The sequence below is a fragment of the Ochlerotatus camptorhynchus genome, unplaced genomic scaffold (genome assembly GCF_037179485.1).
Source record: "Ochlerotatus camptorhynchus isolate MF236.1 unplaced genomic scaffold, CSIRO-AGI_Acam_v1.1 ptg000258l, whole genome shotgun sequence".
Lineage (NCBI taxonomy): Eukaryota > Metazoa > Arthropoda > Insecta > Diptera > Culicidae > Ochlerotatus > Ochlerotatus camptorhynchus.
In genome coordinates, this window is record NW_027040748.1 from 449,509 (window position 1) to 471,083 (window position 21,575).

A 21,575-nucleotide genomic window follows, 5' to 3' on the forward strand; every position below is an offset into this window, starting at 1 on the left:
TGAATCATGAGCGTTCACTCAGAGGGAGCTGTAAAAGAGTAAAAGCTGATGCCGTTAAGTATGTTTGTCATATACATTCTACAACTGCAAAATTGGATCAGAAAATTCAGCTTGTATTTCGATTATTAGAGCCTTCTTGAACATCTAGAATATGATGTTTGTTGGTTTTATAGGTGACAATAGGGGCATCTAAGGGGCCACTTTCCCCATTAATATATTTACAGAACAAAATTAATAATTTTTAAATCCTTTGTTAGCAGAATGGGGTTATCCACATACTAAGTAGCAGCCACTTTAGCGATTTTTTTTAACTTTATTAAAGTGATTTTCAGCCGTACACACTAAGATTATTTTACCGAAATCTGAGAAATTTTACCGAAATCTCAACAGCTGAACGTTCGGTAAACAGTTTGGTGATTTTTCACAGTTTTCCTGTAATTTGTCAACGAATATCTGTGAAAAATCACAGAAAATCTGTGAAAAATCACCGAACTGTTCACTGATCGTTCAGCTGTTGAGATTTCGGTAAAATTTCACAGATTTCAGAAATTTTTAACAACCCGGATAAAGAAAAATTATGACTCAGGGCTTGATGATTTAATAATTCTAGAACTAAACATTTATATCGAGATCTCATGCTTGGACCAATCTTCTTAAGGATCATACAGAAAAAAAGGAAAAAGAACATCTCTATAAGAATTTACGTTTCAAGATTTCCAGAAGACACATAACTCACAAAAATATTCAACATGCCGAACTCCCCAGTTTTACTATCCCTTTTTTCAAAGCATCTTGATTCTGGCTTAAAAAAAAAACAGATTTAGACTCATTTGAAAATAAGAAAACCATGGGCTTTAGACTAGAACAGCTCATAATACATAGAATTGAAAATATTGTGATTCGGTCGAATGACCCATCATAAAAAAAATTCCCATATCAAAACTCAGCTAAGCCTTTGACTCTCATCTGAAAATAACAAAAATCATGAATGTACAAAAAACGATTAAGTTTGTTTCCAATGACCAGCTCATCATCGATCACGCAGTTTGGCAATGTACGGATAATGACGCCGCCAGAGAGCGACAATACAATACCCTTGAGGCCCAAGGAAGACAACCCTTTGTTCATATCAGAGACGTGTTGGGAACTCGCGATTTCTACTATATGCAGTCGGTTTATGTGTTTCTTCAAATGTTTAGTATAAGAATTTAATTCCTTTGTCTTTTGTCTCTCTTTATTAGTTTTTGTTTGTCTTGTCCCCTCGTCTCGATGAGTCTCATCGTCGCCCACTGGTCACCATAGCCGGTCGAACTCCAGACGAAACTAGAACCGCACTACCGTTCATACTGGTGACAACGCTCTGATGAGACAACGAAACCTTACCCCCAAGCTCCTCCCCTGATCCTATCCTTCGACAAAGTACCTCTCTAACCTCGAGTAAGCCGCGAGTATTCGGCCCAACTCCTACTAGACATAGAATTAAGTGAATTTTGTTACAAACAAAGAACAATGAACTATCAGCTCCGTAAAGCTAACGCGATTGAGCCTTCCAAATAAACTAGTTAAAAAAAAGACCAGCTCATGAGAAAAAGAATGGAAAATTTTCATTTAAATATGAATTATGTCTATCATCCATAATGCCTAACGTCGTGCATTCGTGTCAAAAACATACTTTACAACCTCTGCTTGTAACTTACAAGAACAAACTATCCAACACGTCAATTGCGTAAAAAGATATTTTACAGACGGGTCTCGTCTCACTGGATCCACTGGCTTCGTTGCCTTGCTGATTAATGCAATTAACTTCGCATTGGGGACGATTTCAATTATGCCCGGAGACCATTGCTTCATCTTCTTGGATAGTCTCAGTTTGGTTGATGCTATTCGGTCAATGAAACCAGGTAGGCTCTCATCTTGTTTCCTTTGAAAGGTAAGGGAGTAGAAGAGTGTGCTGGTCGAAATATCATATATGATAAGTTTTGTATGGGTCCCCTCACATTGCTCAATTCTAGGCAATGAGAAGGTGATTCTGTCGCAAAGGTGGGCGTGCAGGAAGGCGATTTGTATGACAGGCAAATTTCACAGGATGTATTTTACCATTTAATGCGTCCAGAACCCTGTCGAGTTGGCAAACCGTTACATTCAATTATTCCAAATGTTACTTCGAGAGCGTGGTTTAAAGGTCTATTCACGTGATGAGTAGACTTATGCACAATGACTAGATGCGCATCTCCATAGAATAAACCTGGTGGAGCAACATCTGTCGGTGTGCAAACGGTTACGATGACATCGAGCAGGCAGTTTGGCAATGTACGGATAATGACGCCGCTAGAGAACGCCTTTTGTATACCCTTGAGGCCCAAGGAAGAAAACCCTTTGTTCTAATTAGAGACGTGTTAGGAACTCGCGATCTCTGCTATGTGCAGTTGAGTTGAAAATGTCTAGTGTAAGAATTTAAATCCTTTGTCTTTTGGTTTTCTTTGTTTTGTCCCTTCATATCGATGAGTTTCATCGTCGCCCACTGTTTACCAAACTCGGTCGAAATCCAGACGAAGTTGAATCTAGAACCGCACTACCGTTCATATTGGCGACAACGTTCTGATGAGACAACGAAACCCCACACACAAGCTTCTCCCCTAATCTTATCCCTAGACAATTTACCCCTCTAACCTCGAGAAAGCCGCGAGTATTCGGCCCAACTCCTACTAGACATACACAGCAAAAAATTAATTTTGATGATAGAGTATTGTAATCATCCAAGTTTTCTCAGCAACACAGCCAGGGATGTGTAGTCAGGTCAAGAAATCATTGTTGGAGTTTTGAGCAAATGTATGATCCATGGAGTCGTAGTCAAATACATTAAAATTACATCGACTTCGACATCGCCTTCACTTTTTTTGAAGGCTGTGCTGGTCTTAGTTGCTACTTCGTTACTCCGAGAACCACATACAAGTTTAATTTATCAATTCTATTGTCTTTGGGGAGGGTAATAGTACGTTCAGACTACAGAGTTATAACTATCTTGATGGTGGTTTCTGTGTTGCTATTATTTGAAAACCGTTATAATATGTTATAACTGCTGTCTGGCCAGCGCTTAAGGATGATTAGTTTGACAATCGTTGTTACTAGGGACTGAGAATACTTCTGTATCTCCACAATTTCCACGGGAAGGATAATTTCTATATCAGGATTCACTGTGGTAAGCAATGCGATCAGTGAAAGCAGCAGACTATTTTTCATTTTCGATTGATGAGAGGCGCGTTTTTGGAAAAGTCACAGAACACTTGATGTGGAACATCACAATTGAATGAGGTTTCTTGCTAGAAAAACAAATACCTATGAATGATTAACTGTATCGAAAACGAATACATCATTACTTTTCCATAATAGGTAATAAGCACGCGTGCTATGCACGCTGATAATGTAAAGATTGAAATTTTAATCACGTTATCAGAGGATTGTGTAGAGTTCCAAAGACTGCTAGATTCTTTCGAGGATTGGAGTTAATGAAATCTCTTTTAGTTGGGTGAGGCAAAAAGTAGTACAATTTAATTCTGTAGATAACGGCAACCAATCAACATTATTAACGCTAGCCTATCTGGTTTGATTCTAGAACGGTTTAATTAGGTCAGAGATCTAGGTGTATTTTTAGATTCCAATCTAAATCTGTTTGGTTTCCATACAATAGAATCTGGGTGCCCGTATTGAAGCGGTTCAAAGAAAAATTTTACGCTTTGCTCTCCGGCATCTTCCATGGCGTGATCGTATAAATCTACCGCCGTACGAACATTCCTGTTGGGACACAACAATTTTGAGAAAAGGAGATCCAATTTGAAAGCGGTTTTTGTCGCAAAGGTTGAATGATCGGAAGGGGATGTTCTCGGCTTTGCAGTAGAGAAAATTAATTGTCTCGCTAAAATACTGCAAAGCCAATGATATCCCCTTCCGAACTGTCTACCAGTCGATAGCAATATAAATGGTGGAATGGTCTCTTACGAGAAATCCAGTGTTTTCATTACTGAATTTTATATTTTCGGTATTCGAGTCAGCACTGAAGTCCGTGAGCTCTCGGATTCAAAGTAAAAAAGATCCAATTGACGCAGCTTACCTTATCTATCACTATCACTCTCACTCACTTTAAATCACGCTTTTAGGATTTGGTTAATTGAAAGCCCTAAATGGAAAAGAAAAGAATCAGTTAAGACATGACACAGTGAGCAAAATTCCTATAAGGATGTTTTTCAAAGTAATTTATTGATAACTGCATAAGAATGATTCCGTTGATATCACATCGTTTAACAATGTGGCAAGACGTGGCAGTAAAGCTATCATTCTAGCGCAATGTTATGCATAGTTATGAATTTTAGTCCATTATGAATGAGCAATATACAAAATGCAGCTTGAAACATGTTCATCGAACGTAGATACAGCCAAAAAAAGCTACTTTAGAAAGGTTGGGCAGGTCTGTCTTACATGCCTTGCCCCTTGCGGTCTGTCAACATCTACTGCCGCACTCGAAGCTCTATTCGATGTGGCGCCTCTACACGTGCAACAAGAAACATTGTCTTATGCATATCAACTCTGGGTACTTGTCTTATGTACAGGATAAAAATCCTGTAAATCGTAATTTGAAATAAACAAAAGGTCGAAGTTACAATAGCTTTTATTTGCCAATTAGGGGAAATGGATGTAATGTCGGCCTAAATGTTCCTAATTTGAGCCCATACATAAATTCAGCAATGGACAAATTTAAATAATGACAACATTAGAGCGATTTCCCCTAACTGCTCATAGTTTAGAACGTGTTAACTCCAAAAGAGTATGTCAGTTAGTTTACTCAATGCCTAAGCTTGATTAACTATCTTTAATCAGCATATTGACGTTTTTTTTCTTTTTTGTCCATTTGAATCTTTTGAGTATTCGACTTTTAATTAATATATAATTAGTAATTAATTAATTAATTAATAATTAACACTTCAACCTTTTGTTTTCTTTAAATTTCATTCGACCTTTTGCCCCTTCGAACTTTCGTCCATTAGACCTTTAATTTTGTTTTTTTTTTCATTTGGTATTTATCAACTCTCATATTTATAACTCTTACTTTTCTTACTATCCAATAGTGGAGGAACTATCGTATTTTATTTGAATAAAATGCAATAAACTCTCCTACAAGCAAATCAGCAATCCAACATATTGCTGTTGTTGCTGATATTGCCAATTTAGTACCAAATACGACTCCTGCGCAGGAATTAATCCCTCCGCTAGGGGAAGGATAGCTCCAAGTATCAGCATCAATACCGATGGTGGAAATATTAAATATTCTAATATGTGTGATATTTACGAATCTTATACTTAGTCTGACAGTTGTTTTTTTTGTTTGGTTATTTTTGGTTTTAAGTGTATATTTGACATTCGTTTAATCAAAAATGGATTTCAGACGAGAGGCAAGTCATTTCTTGATGATCTTGCTGGCCACCGCCACCAAAATCCGCTCCTTTTCTAATAAATTCGGCTTTATTCGGTAGCTGATCTCAGTGCACATAATCGGCCGCACTTCCGTTCCCAGGAAATTGTCATTAATTTCCACGAATTTTTCATCTTCTGCGAACCAATGTACAGTCCTACGATGGAACGGGAATCGACTGACTACGCCACCCCTGTAAGCGGAGTCCCAAAGTGATGGTTCCGTGGTCGTATTACGCTCGATTCGACATGAGCCTGCAACTTGGAGAGATTTGCTGCTGGGGGAACGTCGATAGGTAGGGTCCAGGTGTGGGAGCTGTCTCCCTGGCGTCGGTAGCATTGGTGCTCAGCACGGACAACAAGATCGACGGAAAACAATAAGACAGGACAAGACGTCAACTGAAACTTTCGTGATAAATGATACGTGCTACGCAGTAACCGCGGAGCTGTAATTTTCTAGCTACCTCATATGCGGCTGTTTGTAATATCCTTTATTTTCAGTAATAAAGGGTGTCCACGATGAAATGGCCACACACAAAATTGATTCGCAAAATTCGAGTTTTCATCCGATTGCCATCAAATTTTCAGGGATTGAGAAATAACTATTAAACTTCATTTTACCATTTTACTCGTATTTTATTTACAGTCCATACGCAAATGCTCGCACCTTGGCCTTAACCCCGGCCATAAGATTCTGCACAACCTGTGAATCAACCGTTTTTTTGCATGTAAACCCATACTTTCTTCAGTTCCTCGACTGTCTTCACTACCTTAGGTCGTTTAAGAAGGTGCTGCTTCATAATCGCCCAGTACTTCTCGATGGGGCGGAGCTCCGGAGTGTTGGGAGGGTTGAACATTTTCGGCACGAAATTGACCTTATTGTCCGCATACCACTTCAGCACGTCCTTGGAGTAGTGGCATGAGGCCAAATCCGGCCAGAAGATTGTTGGGACGTTGTGGGCCTTCAGGAGAGGAAGCAGCCGCTTCTGGAGGCACTCTTTTATGTACACCTGTCCGGTCATCGTGTCCTGGGTCACGAAAGATGCACTCCGCTTCCCGCACGTGCAGATGGCTTGCCAAACCAGGAATTTCTTCGCAAATTTGGACATCTTCTGAGTGCGGACATGCTCCGGAACGCTGAACTTATCCTTGGCCGTGAAAAACAGGTTGCCGGGGATCTGTTTGAAGTCAGCCTTCACATATGTTTCGTCGTCCATGATGCAGCATTCAACTTTCGTCAGCATGTTGAGGTACAACTTCCTGGCACGGGTTTTGGCGGACTTGTTCTGCTTCTCGTCGCGATTAGGGGCCTTTTGTACCTTGAACGTTCGAAGCCCAGCCTTAGTTTTGGCCTTCTGGACAAAACTTCGGCTTAGGTGCAGCTTCTTAGCCACATCCCTAACGGAGGCGTTCGGATTTCGGTTGAAGGCCCCAACTACGCGGTTGTGATTTTTGGTTGTACGGAATACTTTTTCCTTCACTTCTGGGCTTCCGATCGGTGGTCAACCGTTTCTCGAACCGCTTAATGACTCGCGACACCGTGGAATTCGCGATTCCCAACGTTTTAGCGATGGAACGATGCGAGGGATCCTTGTTCTCGTGATGAATGCGCAAGATTTTATCACGCACGAGCTGTTCTTTCGACTCCATTTCCGCGAGTTTTGATCACAGGACTTTAAAACTTGCAGGATGTAAATAATGCACTATGAACTAAATCCACCCAAATTTTCATTAAATTCTACCCAACGGTTAAAAAGTTAGACCAATTTCATAGTGTGGCAATTTCATCGTGGACACCCTTTAGTAATTACTTGAAGACTGTGGATCATCTATTAACTCATTTTTATTTTCAGTATCACCAGTGACAATCTCCAATTGGGTTCTTCAATGGTATTGAGGTAAATGCATATTCGTAATCTGCATTAAAAATGGAACCCAAACCCAAAATTTCATAAATTTTGGTACACTCGAACTATTTTAAATAAGTACGATTAAATTTGCAAAAATCACCTTATTCGCGCCCCTCGGTGTCACTTTGTATGTGAGCGAGCTGTCAGTTTGTCAGTTTAGTATCAAACAGTGAAGTAATTATTTTGCTTTAAATCTTTATTTAAAAATCGAGATGAAAGTGTGTGGGTTCGAAAAAAATATCGCTGTGATCAGAAATCGAAGCTCTTTCAGATGCAGGGCTGTTACAACAGGCGTGGATTTCGCGAATTTCGCGGATCTCGCGATTTTCGCGGATTGGTCGCGGATTTGAACTTTCAGTCGCGAAAATCGCGGAAACATTAAATGATGTCGCGAAGATCGCGAAGGGACTGATATGCTGTTACTAAAATTATGGAATTCATTGTTACCTTTTCGTCCCGGATTATTTTGCTGTCATAAATTTTGTTGTTCATTTGGCTCTCAATTTTTTACCACTTCAAACCAAACATCCTACAAATAACCGAGAAATGATCTCAATTCCATAAGTCACAGGTCTGTCCAATGTGAAACATTTTCCTTTTTTCCAATACTAACATAGCATTTTTCGTTGTTAAATCATAAACGAATCGTATATATATCGAGTAATTGCCATGTATACCGGATATTCTAGGTTCTCCAAATCGTCCTTGAGTTCAGTTGATTTGTTCTACTATATCAGCTAAGACTTCAATAATGTCTGTAGTATCGAAATATGTCCAAACGGATTCAAAATGTCTATGTGAATTGTACCCGACCTTTTGTTACGTAAATGTTATAGGTTCTGAAATCATTCTGGAGATCAGATTATTTTTCTACTAGATCACCCAAGACTAATTAAATACCTGAAGTATCAAAATATGTCCAAACAAATGTGCAGTGCCTATGTGGATCATGCCAACCTTTTTCCGTGTATGCCAAATGTTCTAGGATTTTCAAATCGATATTTCAATACTACATATATTATCCTAGTCTTTATTGATCTAGTAAAACAAATCAGGTGAACTGCAGGACTATTTGGAGAACCTAGATCAACTGGTATACGTGGAAATATTTAACCATTATCCATATAGACACTATGAATCTGTTTGGACATATTTCGATACTACAGACTTTATCCCAGTCATGGTTAATCTAGCAGAATAAATCATCTGAACTCCAGAACGATTTCTTCTTCTTCTTATTCACATTTCAAGCGTATTGCTTAGTGGATATTAGCTTATTGCGTACTCTCAACTAAGTGTTCTAAATGCACTTCACAGTTATTAATTGAGAGCTTTCGATGCCAATATCAATGCATGAATTCGTATATTGTGTGGCAAGCACCATGATACGGTTGATAAAATTATGTGATCCAAATTATCCAGGACGATTTGAAGAACCTTGAACATCTGGATTACTCGAAAATAGATCATGCATGTTCCACATAGACACTTTGAACCTGATTGGACTTTTTTCGATACTACAGACATTATTGCAGTCTTAGTTGATCTAGTAGAACAAATCAACTGATGTCCTGGACGATTTGGAAAACATATAATTTCCGGTATACATAGTAATCACATATATACGATTCGGTTATGATTTGACAACAAAAGTGCTAGGTTCATAATAGAAATAAAAAAATATATCATGATAATGTCTCACCATTGGACAGACCCCAAGAAATATCCGTGTACACAACCGCGACGTGACTTATGAAACTCTGGTAATTTCTCGATTATGTGCAGGGTGTTGGGTTTGAATCGGTAAAAAATTGAGAAAACTAGAGCCAAATTAACTACCTAAAACATTTAGGACAGCAAAATACGTCGGAGATGCAAAGGTTGATTTTCAAGAAAATTTGCATTTCAATTTTTTAAATTATGTTTCATCAAATCTAGGCCAGTATTATTCAATGGAATCTCATAATGTAAGGGTGTTTAATTATGTTCATTAGTTACTCAGAATACTATACATAAATAACTGCAGATGATACAATGTTATTAAAAAAAAATCAAAGGTTACAAATGATACTCCTTTAGCTCAGTCGGTACAAAGCAAATCCATGCTGGAGGTGACTGAGTTCAATCCCCGTCCGGTCTATTATTTTTTTGGGTTGGAAAATTGCTATACTTCCTTGGGCATAGGTACAGGCATAGAAAGCTCTCAATTAAAATGTGAAAGTACTTCAAAGAACACTATTAGCGAATTCGTTTATTATCGAGGTTAACACCAGTTCCAACCCAGTGCGAAACCGAACTTTTTGTCAGTGTGAACCTCAACCTGAGCTAGGTTTTAAAAACAAACGAGCAAACTGACGTTTGTCAGAAAACAAGCAGACCTAATCTTGATACCCGATCAGGATTGGAACTGAATAATAAACGAATTCGCTATATGTTAAGAGCAGGCAAAAATTTAATATGCTACCATATAAGCAATAAGCTTGAAATGCCATGAGGAGTATACAAATTCTATTTTTAGGAATTTTTTGCTGTCGCGGATTAGTATTTGCAGTCGTGGATTTCTTTTGAGAAATCGCGGATTTCGCGGATCAAATTTAGAAAATCTTGTAACAGCCCTGAGATGATATATAAAAACGGATATATTTTCCAAAATTAAAGAACCCAATTATTCCAATAAGGGTACATAGTGCTGAACTGTAGATTAGTACCAATTAAAAGTACAGGAATCGCTTTAAAGAGCACGGTGAACGGAAAAGTCTACCCACAGCAATTCTTTGTCAGTCGTCAACCAGATGAGCTGATTTTTTGCATGTGTTAACCATAAACAAGTTCGCTTAAAAAAATCAGGAATGGCCGAGGCATATAAGATCTAGTAAATTCATCAATCGCGACATCCGGGAGATGACGATGTGCCTGTTGACTTTGAAGTACTATTTCGCTTTCATTTTTAATTCTTCTGAACAAAATTCCTCATTTTGATTTCAACATTCTAATTGCCAGCAGCGCACTATCTCATTGAACAAGCTGCGCAAAGTGACCTTAACCTTCATTTGTTGACTCGATATTTCAGCTTCATTATCACACGAAGAGAAAAACGGAATACCTACGCTTATTAGAGAACAACAATTAAGTGCCGGTTTCTTTCTGTCAGCATAAAATGCGGAACATAACCAGAATGCGGTAGACATTGGCATCGTCATCACCGTCTGCACCATGCATCCAACATTAAAAACCGGTCATGATTTCGATGTTTCCGCTTCCCCCTCTGGTACGTAAACAGTGAGTAATAATATCGAACGGAGCCGTGACTATGTACTTGCATGTATATCGTCAAAAGACAAAGTCTTCATTGTTGGCAGACTACTGCATGCTAATATCGTGAACGTAGGTTTATAGGCCATCAACGAATTACACATTACGTGAACAATTAAGACTCCGGTGTTATTATTATCATTTTAATCGACTAATGACATCATATATAACTTACACTGATATCGCCTTGGTTCTAGGGGACAGCTATTACGCCTATCCAGTCACAATCACTTCCAATAATTCACACTGCAGCTCTGCCTCACTATCAGCCTGTCACTTTTTACTTCCTTCAAAGTTCGTTGTTCTCAGCTAAATGGCCACGAAAAATACGATGATAAGCGATGTTTCCAGCTAATATCGCAGAATATATTTACATGCTAATCTAAGTGTTGATCAGCAAACACGGTTCAAAACAAAACAACACCAACAGTCGTAAGATCGTTTTAGAACTACCGAGATCAACGCACTGACGATTGATGCTACAAAGATACACTTACTATCATTACCCGTCGATAAAGTGAAATATGGAAACGTGACATGCGCACTGAACAAATTCTCATCCGCAACTGAACGTAATGTTGTCCCACAAGTACTATCCTATCCGTTGCTTCTCGACTACATGCACAAAACTTTCCAGTGAAGCAGGGGCTCCCTCATATGACGATATGGCGCGCTCAAATCTAGACGAGTCATGCATACCAGTAAAAATGAATTGAGTAATCCAACGTACAATTTCTGTTAAATACACTTCACTTGTTGTTCGCTTTTTCTCTGTACCCACTATGGCAGTGTCTACATTTTTCCTGTGAGGGTTATGTAAAAAAAAATCATCACCATAAAAAGTGGTATAAACTTTGTACACCTCGGTACGCAGTCCATAGTCCGCGATCGTCGTCGGTAGCACAGCTCCAATATCCCCACAGCACAGAAGAGGTGGTGTTATGGTATGAACCCGAAGGTCTCCGACTGTACCGAAAGTGTAATTACTCGTACCGTCGCAAAAGCAAACTGATTCCTTCTTTTTGGATGTTTGGGTGGACTGAGTCTGAATCATTTGATTGTTTCTTGATATTTTTCAACAAGAAAAACTGCATGTTACAGATTGCAGGTCGTTCAACTAGATCGCCGAAACACAAACAAACACTCCCATACGTTTCATCCAATAAGCAATTAACGGTCAATTTAAAGTTTCCTTGGCCACCTGTGGCGCTCATAGTCAACTGCCTTGGCGTTTGACGTTTAAATACTACCGCCATCTTTTGAGTGTGCTACCCATGATAGTGCACTCAACAGAGGGCGATAGTGATTTAGCGACGGTGTTTTTCAGTGATAAATATTATTCCATGTGCTATGTCTGTTTGTCTGTGACCGAAATATGAGCAATGAGTACTGACTAAAAGCCATGGTAGGAAAATGATCAGACTAAAGAATGCACTATAGAGCATAAATGTATGCGAATTCCTTGAAAATGCCACTAAATTTGACGATTTATTTAAAATGGAACCATTAATCAACTAATTTCGGTTTTTATTCAGTAAAAAATATTATATCTCGTATGATCCTGTAGTGCGACTTGTTTTCATATTTTTGAATGTCATTTCAAAGCAATCCAATTATAGCTAGATGATTTCCTGCATTGAGTTTTCTGAATAACTGATCCTTCTATTTCACGTCTATTGCCGATAACATGGTGTATGTGCATTAAAGTGGATCAAGTTTGTATGGTGGATAACAATCCTCTACTTCCCACCGCTCTTACGATCTGTTTTGAGGTCCCCAACAACTGTATCACATTTTAACGAATTTAGTTATGATCTGTAATCGAAAATTGAGATTTGTTGGGCACCTCAATACAGATCAAAATAGCAGGGAGGTTTTTTTAATTTGACCCACCCCAATGTGCAAGTAATTATGGCTGTTTAACCGGTTTTACCAAAACCGGCTTTACCGGGAGCATCATAAAGTTGACCCATCCTAATGTGCATGTGATTATGGTTGCTTAACCGGCTTTACCGGAAACATCGTAGCATTCTGCAATACCGGAATACCGGTTTTGATGTTGAATTATCAACGCAATCACAAGGTTATCAATGAACTCCGATTGATCAACAAATATAATATTAAATCAAATGAACAATCTCACGCTATAAAATTATGCAAAGGTTGTACAGTGTTTAACAGAAAGCATGACTCATTTTTTATCCAAATGATTGCTGGAGTTTTTAGTGTGTCGCAGATTAGAGTTAAGTCGGTACCGTAATACACCGAATACCGAACAGTATTTTAATCCAGACATTTAATTTTTAATTAAACAAATCAATAAATCCACTTGGCAACATAATAATTATGTTAGCTTAATATGGACGACACTAAAGGGTGTATTCGAGAAAAATGGCACACACATTTTATGAGGGTCTGAGAGGTGGTTTATCTCGTGTAATGGTCATGATGTCTAATAAATTTCGCACAGTTCAAAATTTGAAATCATCAACTACGCAAGGAAATTCTTTCAACATTTTTACTATTGAGTCTTGGAACAAAACCCTTTTTTTTTTGCAAAATATTATAATTTGAAATATTGGTCTAGTCAACAATTTCACTTTTCATTTTGAAAAAAAAATTAAAACCATGCAAAATAAATAGAAAATCAACTCTTTTACGCCAAACAATAACAGTTTTGTTTTAGCTTCGTCGGTGGTGTAGTGTTAAGCGTGATTACCTCTCACCCCAGCATGCCTGGGTTCAATCCCAGTCGGCACCACCGGGATGTTCTGAGGCATAACATCTCTGATCACGTCTTCCTTCGGAAGGGAAGTAAAGCCGTTAGTCCCCGGTTCATGAATTGATGGGTCGAGAGGTAGGGTGTGGGAGCAGCCTCCCTTGCGTCTAGCATTGGTGCTCAGCACGGAAAACAGGGTCGACGGAAAACAAATCAAGTGAAAAAAATAACAGTTTTTTTCTGTCACACTTTAAAGATTCATAATCCGTGTATAAATTGAACACGGAGAGGAAAAAATAAGTAAAAATAAACAAAATATATTTTTTGACCACCGTACAAAATTTTTAAGACAGCATTTAGTATTCTTGATCTAAACTCAAGTCAAAGCTCATATTTAAATCATGGCACATGTTTTTATTTAGTTACTTTCTAAATCATCATCCTTGCAAGTGATTTGAAATAATACTTAAAAAGTTACAACTGAATACACCCTTTATAGGATCATCGTAAAATTTACATGGCATTTGGATCACAATTGGCTTTGATAAACAATTTTTAAAAGTTTCCGCATTTATGGACAAGCATTACAGTAGAGAGTTTTGCGTTTTGTAGGTTTGTTGACATTTGTTTGCAGCTGGCGATCCTTTCCAGGCAAACAGCATCGTCCAAAACTGTTGCAACACATTTTTACAATGCTCTAAGCTTCTCAAGTCATATTCACGACTATTTAAATGTTCTGAACATTAGGGAGTTATTGGCTGAACTCTTAATAATGTCAGCACTTCTATGCAGTTTCACGGAAGTTGCTTGATTTCTACCAAGTTCTCATAATTCATATGAAGTATGCTGCACTCCTACAAAGTTCCCTGCACGTTTTAGAATTATGTTGATTTTCTGCGATGATTCCTGACGTTAAACATAGTTTCCCAAAATTTCAACGGAATTTCCTGATCTATTTGAAGTCTTAATATAATAAGAAGTCTTAAGAAGTTATTGCAAGTTTTAAGAAGTGCCCTGAAGCTAGAAGAAGAACTTTTATGTAGTTTCTTATAATAAACCAAAGTTCCCATAACTTTAACAAAGTTTTTAAAACTTGTACAAGGTTCTCCATTCTGCATAGTTTTCCCAATTTTTTACAAAGCACTCTAAATTTCTTCAAAATTCTCTGAAACTCCACGAGGTTCCCTGAAGTTAAATTAAATTTTGTGGATTTTGTTTTTCATGTCCTCTACAAGGCTAGCTGAATTTTTATAAAATGTGTTGCATTTCTAGAATGTTTCCTGACCTTCTGGACAGTTCAATGAATGTCTACGAGTCTCTACGATGACTCTTGAAAATCTACGAAGTTCCTTGAAATTTTACAACGTTCATTTTACTTTCAAGAAGTTTTCTGAGTTTCTACGAAGTTCTCAAACATAACATGATGTTCTCTGAACTTTTACGAATCGCTCTTAACTTCTAAGAATGTCCTTGAACGACACAATTTAGTTAAAGATGTTTTCCTAATGCACCTAGTATGCACCTGGGCAGAATAAATGAGTGAGAATTTGTTGTGATATCTTTTTCTCCTTCTCCGGAATGTAATGAGGGCATCTTAAAAGGGAAGAGCCAGGAGAAGGGGCGTGAAACTGAAAGTTTGCCACCTAAAGATTGTACTCGGAAAAAATGCAACACTTTCTTTTGTTTATAAATGTTTATTGCATGGGTAAAAATTGAAGAAATTTTGAGTAAAACTAGTTTAGAATGTAATGCTTACATGTGCAAAATCTTGTTACAATCTGTCAAGTGGTTATCGAGATGGCTTCCAAGCAAGAAGTGCTTCGACAAAAAATTATGGTAGCGGTCGGGGAAAATCCAGGCCAGTCCCACAGGTGGATCGCGAAACAATTTAGAATCGATAATTTGACCCTGTTCCGTGTGGTATAATCCTTCAAGGAGACCCAAACGACCTGGTGGCGAGCTGGCTTCGGAAGAAAAGCGAAGACGACCGACCCCGTGAACGTAAGGAAGGTGAGGGATTATTTCAAGCGCAATCCAAACCTTACGATTCAGGACGTGGCCAAGAAGGACAATTCTTCCGTCTGGTTCAACCAGCAGACAATGGTGCTGGCCGGACTTCATGTCTTTGAGGTAAATCCACCAAACTCTCCCGAGCATTTCCCAAAAGAAAAATTCTTGGCGATTATGAAGGGCAAGCTCCGGAAAACAGGGAAAGTCTTTAAAAACGACAAGGGTTTGAAGAAAGAGTGTATAAAAGTGTGTAAGAAAGATGGCGCAAGCGTTGCACATGATTTGATGCGTAACGTTAAGTCCAAAGTGCGAGCTTCGCGCCTAGGAGAGAAAGTTGAATAAACCAACTTTGCAAAAACATAGCTAATTCGATGGATCCATATTCCATTAAGACGAACGTGGTGGACATTCCATCAACAGTTACTATCGACCGGTTCAGTACTTACTTAACCAACGATCACCATTTTCCGGAAACCCAGTCAATAGCAGAAAGAATCTAGAAGCCTACAACAAATTTAATAGGGAATTGTTAGTTCCGTTGAAGGGCTTCTTGGTAGTGATCTGTTTGTTGTCAAAAGTGGACTTGCACTCCCACATGCAACAGTTCACAGACATGATGATTTTTCGTATTAACCGCTTAAACAACTGTAATCCTTGTTAGAAACAATTGTTCTTGCTCAACACTATGTATTCGCATAAACTCCATTATGTATACAAAGGCTACAGTATCTAACCAATCTGATGTGTTCCATCATCGTGATTTGGACTACTGTTCTTCCAGAGATTTATTTCCATTTTACGGATGAATTCCAAGAAGAAGAAGTTCCTCTGCATCTGTCAAGGCTTCAAAAAAGTACCAGCAAGGCACACTTTTTTTCAGTATTCAGCTCATTTCTAGGAGAAGTCTACGGTAGCCACTGGATTACAATTTTTCTTAATAAAGACAATATTTAAAGATTTGTAGTGGCAAAACTTCTCAAAAGCTGCCATTAAGTTTGCGAACTTTTACCCCATTATAGGAACGAGCTTTTTGGGGCAAAAACTTCGTATTGAACATGCTTCCGAAAAAATCATTTTACCTACGAACGGACTGAAAACTCATTGTTCTGTAAGAGAAAGTTGTATGAATGAGGGATCCTGTGTATGGAATTAGTTTGACTTCAAATGCTTGGAGTTTGAAGAAGTCCTGTTTAACGTCATCTGTGTGCATTTTTTAGTTTTAGTGTCGTGGACGCCCCTCAGGTCAGTCGAAGAAATTCAGGCATCTTGACCATATGATTTTATAATTCCGTGCAAAATATATCTTGTTTCAACAATAGGATGAACCAAATTGAGGTACAATAATAATCTGTTGGATTTCCTTTTTTTAGCAATTTCAAGGTCATTTTGACATTATTAATCCAGTTTGGAAAGTCGTGGCTATTTTGTCTTTTTCATTTTCTTCTTTATTTATTTAAGAAACTTTCACCCATTGACTAATTTGGGTAATTTTTAGATTTGTAACAATTTTTGTTAGAACAATTCGTTGAATTAGAATTTTCATGCCTCAAAAAGGGGAAAGGAATTTTCTTTTTATATATGCATTCAGAAGACCGTACATTTACCCATCGTCGGTGAAAAAAATGTGAAGGTGTTTTTAGCACAGGTATCTCATTTAATTATTAAATTTTTAACTTTTCATAAAAAGAGATAGCAACATAGATTCTAGAGCAAAAGTGTGGGCCATCAAAAGGTTTTATAGTGAACTGAAAAATTATTTGCAAGAAATCATTGCATACAAATTTAATTTATGTAATCTTATTTTACAGGGTTTCTCTTTTAAAAATAATAAGAGATGAACTAGCCTGTAGCCAAAAAATCTCTATAATAAAGATTAAAAAAAATAAAAATAATTCAAAATATGAACGCAATTAAGATAGTTAATAAGTTTCTTCAGTAAAATTGCATCAACATTTTTTTCCTTGATCTGTTTTCCGTCGATATTGTTTTCCGTGCTGAGTACCAATGCTACCGACGCCAGGAGGCAGCTACCACACCTAGACCCTACCTATCGACCCATCAACCCATGAACCGGGGACCAACGGCTTTACGTGCGCCAATAAATTGATATACAACTTTGACTAACATAGCGCTGGTCTGTCAATAATTAAATGAGTTTAACAAAAAAAACGATCGCAATCATCTCACCATGGATTGGAGTACATCTAATCTGATAAAAAAAATAACTCCAGCCCTTTGTTTTAGGTATGAATTTCCGATAATTACTTATTTTTAAACGAAATTCTTTTATAACATTTCATCCAAAATATTCGTCATCAAATATTATGAAAGTTTCTCGATTCATTCCCGTGAAATCAATGTATAAAAAAGTTAATTTAATAAAAATCGTAAATCGTAAGAGTAACTTTTTACTAATCAGTATAATTCAGGAATCATTACAGATTTTTTTTTTTTGGGAGTTGAACCACTGCGTCCATTATTTGAACTTTCGTGGTACCCCTGTTTACTGTTCGTATCATGCAAGCTGACAACCATTTAATGAGTCGACAGCTAATTGCCTGGACACGTCAAGTATGATATGGTTTATGAAACCAACTACCTTTCCAGGATTAGCAGACCAAATTCCACTAGGTTGTAAGATAACACTATGAAAAAAATAGATCGACGCCTGTGTAATGCACCGCAACTGCAAGTGTTACATTTGGAGTTATAAATCTTTTCGACTGGTTGCACTTCGTGACGGCCATCCAGTTGGCCATCACCCTTTGTTCTTCCCAGCGTTTGAGTTCCATTTTTAGCGTACAGTTTAATATTCCACAGTATGGTTCTGGGCCAATGAACGGTGAATTGGAACCTAAGTTTGCGAGATCGTCTGCCCTTTCATTCCCTTCAATGCCACAGTGTCCAGGAACCCAATATAAGTTTACTGAATCCTGTTTGCACAGCTGTCGCAACAAGAGAATATATTCCCAGACAATCTTTGATGTACATTTGTAAGCACGAAGCACTTTTAGTGCTGCTTGACTGTCAGAAAAAGTTCAGATATTTGCACATCTATATTTTCTCCTTATGCAAACACTTACACATTCAAGTATGGCCACGATTTTCGCTTGAAATACTGTTGGACAATGTTCCATCGCTACTGAAATATTTGTCCCAGGGCCATAGATTCCTGCACCTGTTTGTGTTCCAATTTTTGAGCCATGTGTGAAAAATATTATTGAGCCTTGACGAACTCTAGGACCACCTAGGCGGTTTTAAAGCATGCTACAAGTCTAAATCATGGACTACAGAACCCTTATAAAACCGAAATTGTTACTTGGGCACCGACTTCCCAATCCGAACGCAACATTTCACATACGTTGAAGGGAGTGTTATAATTGTCCTCTGGTTTCATCCAGTCTCCATTCATACTCATCACTGGTCCTCTTTGGAAGTATTGTAAAATGCTAAGGTGATCAACCAGGTCACCAGGCATGACTTTTTTAGACCTTTTGAGCCTTAGAGCACTTTCTTTCCGCTTCTAGTTGCACGTATTCATGCAAGGGCAGTAGATTGAGAATTGCATCAAACGCTTTTGATGGGATGGTGCGGTAGCCTCTTTCGTTTTTGGCCACCACACTAACGAAGTATAAGTTACTTTTGGACGAATTACTGATGTGTAAATTCAGATTTTCATTGTTGGTTTCAAACCCCATTTTCTACCAACAGTTTTGGAGCATAACCACAGGGCACTGGTTGCTTTGTTGATCACAGAATCAATCTGAGCTTTCCAATTCAACTTGGCATCCAATATAACTCCTAGGTATTTGACCTGTTCACTAAGATGGATCTGTTCTCCTCCAAGCTTGAACTCCTTTATGTTGAACTTCCTCTTCATCATTACAGATAGAAAATTGGTTTCTGTCGCAAGGTTGATTCAAATAAATTGTTCTACAACTTTGTCGGACATTTTCAACAAATCAACAAACAACTAAACAGTTAATATTTAAAACTTATTAATCTTAAGGACCTACCTAATGCCATTCCCCCCAAAACTTTGGCTGCAATAAACACAAAAGCTTTCCCAAAAATACTATTAACCTAAAGGCGCAAATAATGTATTCTTCCTAAGTATAGTTTATTGACAACTGTGCATTGACTGGAGCAAGTTTTACTAAACTTTATTATGATTTTTTGATAATTATGCTGCTGTTCTTCAAAATGAGGATAGAATAACATAAACTCAAACGTAATATGAAACATTTTAAAATATTAAATTGCTCTGTAAAATGTTAATATTGTAATTTTCTATAATATTAACATATTAAACTCCAAATTCATTGTTTACTAAAATGCACCACATTTTCCACGATACTAACAGATGCTGATGATCTTCACAACACATTATATGCTTTCAAATGAAAAATATTGCCCGTCTTGAAAAAGGACTGTTTTTGGTTTGAAAATAGTTATCTACTTCTTCTTTGGCTGGCTCTCAAGATAGTGTTCTGTGAGAACTTCCTCAATTATTAATTGAGAGGTTTCTGAGCATGTACCACTTTTACATTAGTATTATTGTGTAGCTAAATCACACTCTATACCCAGGAATGTCGATAGAAATAGGAATCTAACACAGCCGCCTCCGCCAGGTCGTGTCTTGCTTGACAACTGCGCTTTTACAGACTGATCTAAGGGAGGCCCCTTTTTCTCTGTTCGGGACATAAAACCACTGCAACCAGTAATATAAGCCGTTCTATCCTTCATTAAGGTGCAAGGGACAAATTATCTCCTATATCTCTGTAAACTGAAGAAATGGCAATTTCATATTTGATTTGAAACGTTCTACAACTTTGCAAACTACTCTCTTTCCATTGAAAAGTTAAATTTTAAACTGTACTTTTACCTTAAGATTAACTTATGCTGAATATTCCAAACACTTCGGAGCAACAAACTATGAAATTATTCTGAAAACACCTCGACGCTAAAAGAAAGGATCAGTAACTATAACTGATAGCGACACAGTAGCACACGAGTTCTTATCGAATCTGTTATTAAACACAGTCAAATATGTAGATTCTTCCTTTCACAACAGCCATCTCTCACCGCATCTGAAACAACACATCAACACATAAACTCTACTGAATGCAAGGCTGCCAGACCGTTAGATTCATTGTGAGAAACCGTCAATACATAGAAGATTCTAACTATTTTGGAAGCTGACCTCCAATAAACATTTTTTTATTCACGTCCACTTATCATCACGCTCATCATAATTCCATGCGTATATAGCACTTGTTTGGTTTTTTTTTTCACGTTTCCTTTCAGCCTCCTACTTAATACAGTATACATATGTACATAATACAGAAGGTAATGGGCGTTGTTCCACAAACACACTTTGATCATCTGCTCACGCATTGCTCAGTCATAATCCGCATTAATGCACATAATTTGGACAATACTTTCGTATGACACCTCATACCTACAACAACGTTTTAGCTTAAATCGATATACCCGGCTTGCCGTGTTTGTTGTGATGGATCAATCTGAAGTGAGCAGCGACTAAACACACGTACAAATGACCGCTGCGAACACTAGCTACTGTTCCGACGCGTGCGACAAGTTTGCCTACCGAGACTCAACTGTTGAGGCATCACGTTCTCAGGTTCCCCTACTGTTACAGTATAATCTACGGTTGTGCATATGAATTGGATTCCTCGTTTTGTATGTGTAATGCTGGCAATCGACAATTATTTTCAATTTTCCTTTATACTCAGTACACTAGTGTGTGGGAGCAGTAATTGACCCATTGCTGTGTGGATGTGGACGCCAACGTTACGTACTTCGAATACATTAATTTTGTATGAGCGAAGGCATAACACCAGTGGAGTCAACCCTGAGTGAGATTATTTCATTACACCACCAACTGGTGTGCATATTACTTGTTCGAATCTTTGCATGGGGTACGCCATTGATCATTTTTCATTAATTTTAATATTAGATGCTCTTATATGATCATCTTCGTTGACAGCATCGCTGTGTTTATCATCAAAACGAAAAACTGGTTTCAAGCATGACCTTGGAAGGCCAGACATTGTTAATCTCCACTCCTACGTATTAGAACGAGATGATATAGGATTTACTGATTGTGTATTCTCAATTCTCAGGTCTCTACGCTGTAT

At 37.9% G+C, this 21,575-nt stretch overlaps 1 protein-coding gene across 6 annotated transcripts in view; it reads right to left on the minus strand.

Annotated features, from left to right (window-relative positions):
* The window catches only part of LOC135705141 (aldehyde dehydrogenase family 3 member B1-like), an 82,369-nt gene that overhangs the window by 29,179 nt on the left and 31,615 nt on the right, over positions 1 to 21,575 (minus strand). Inside the window, exons 1-2 of one of the 6 annotated variants that reach the window (XM_065226726.1) lie at positions 11,060 to 11,250; positions 10,861 to 10,994 (exon numbers count right to left, since the gene is read on the minus strand). The exons of 4 other annotated variants lie outside the window; for them this stretch is intronic. The gene's annotated coding sequence lies outside the window, so the exon portion shown is untranslated. Of the gene's footprint in view, positions 1 to 10,860; positions 10,995 to 11,059; positions 11,251 to 20,875; positions 20,972 to 21,575 lie in introns of those variants that run through there. One more of the 6 variants, XM_065226727.1, reaches the window with a different exon arrangement.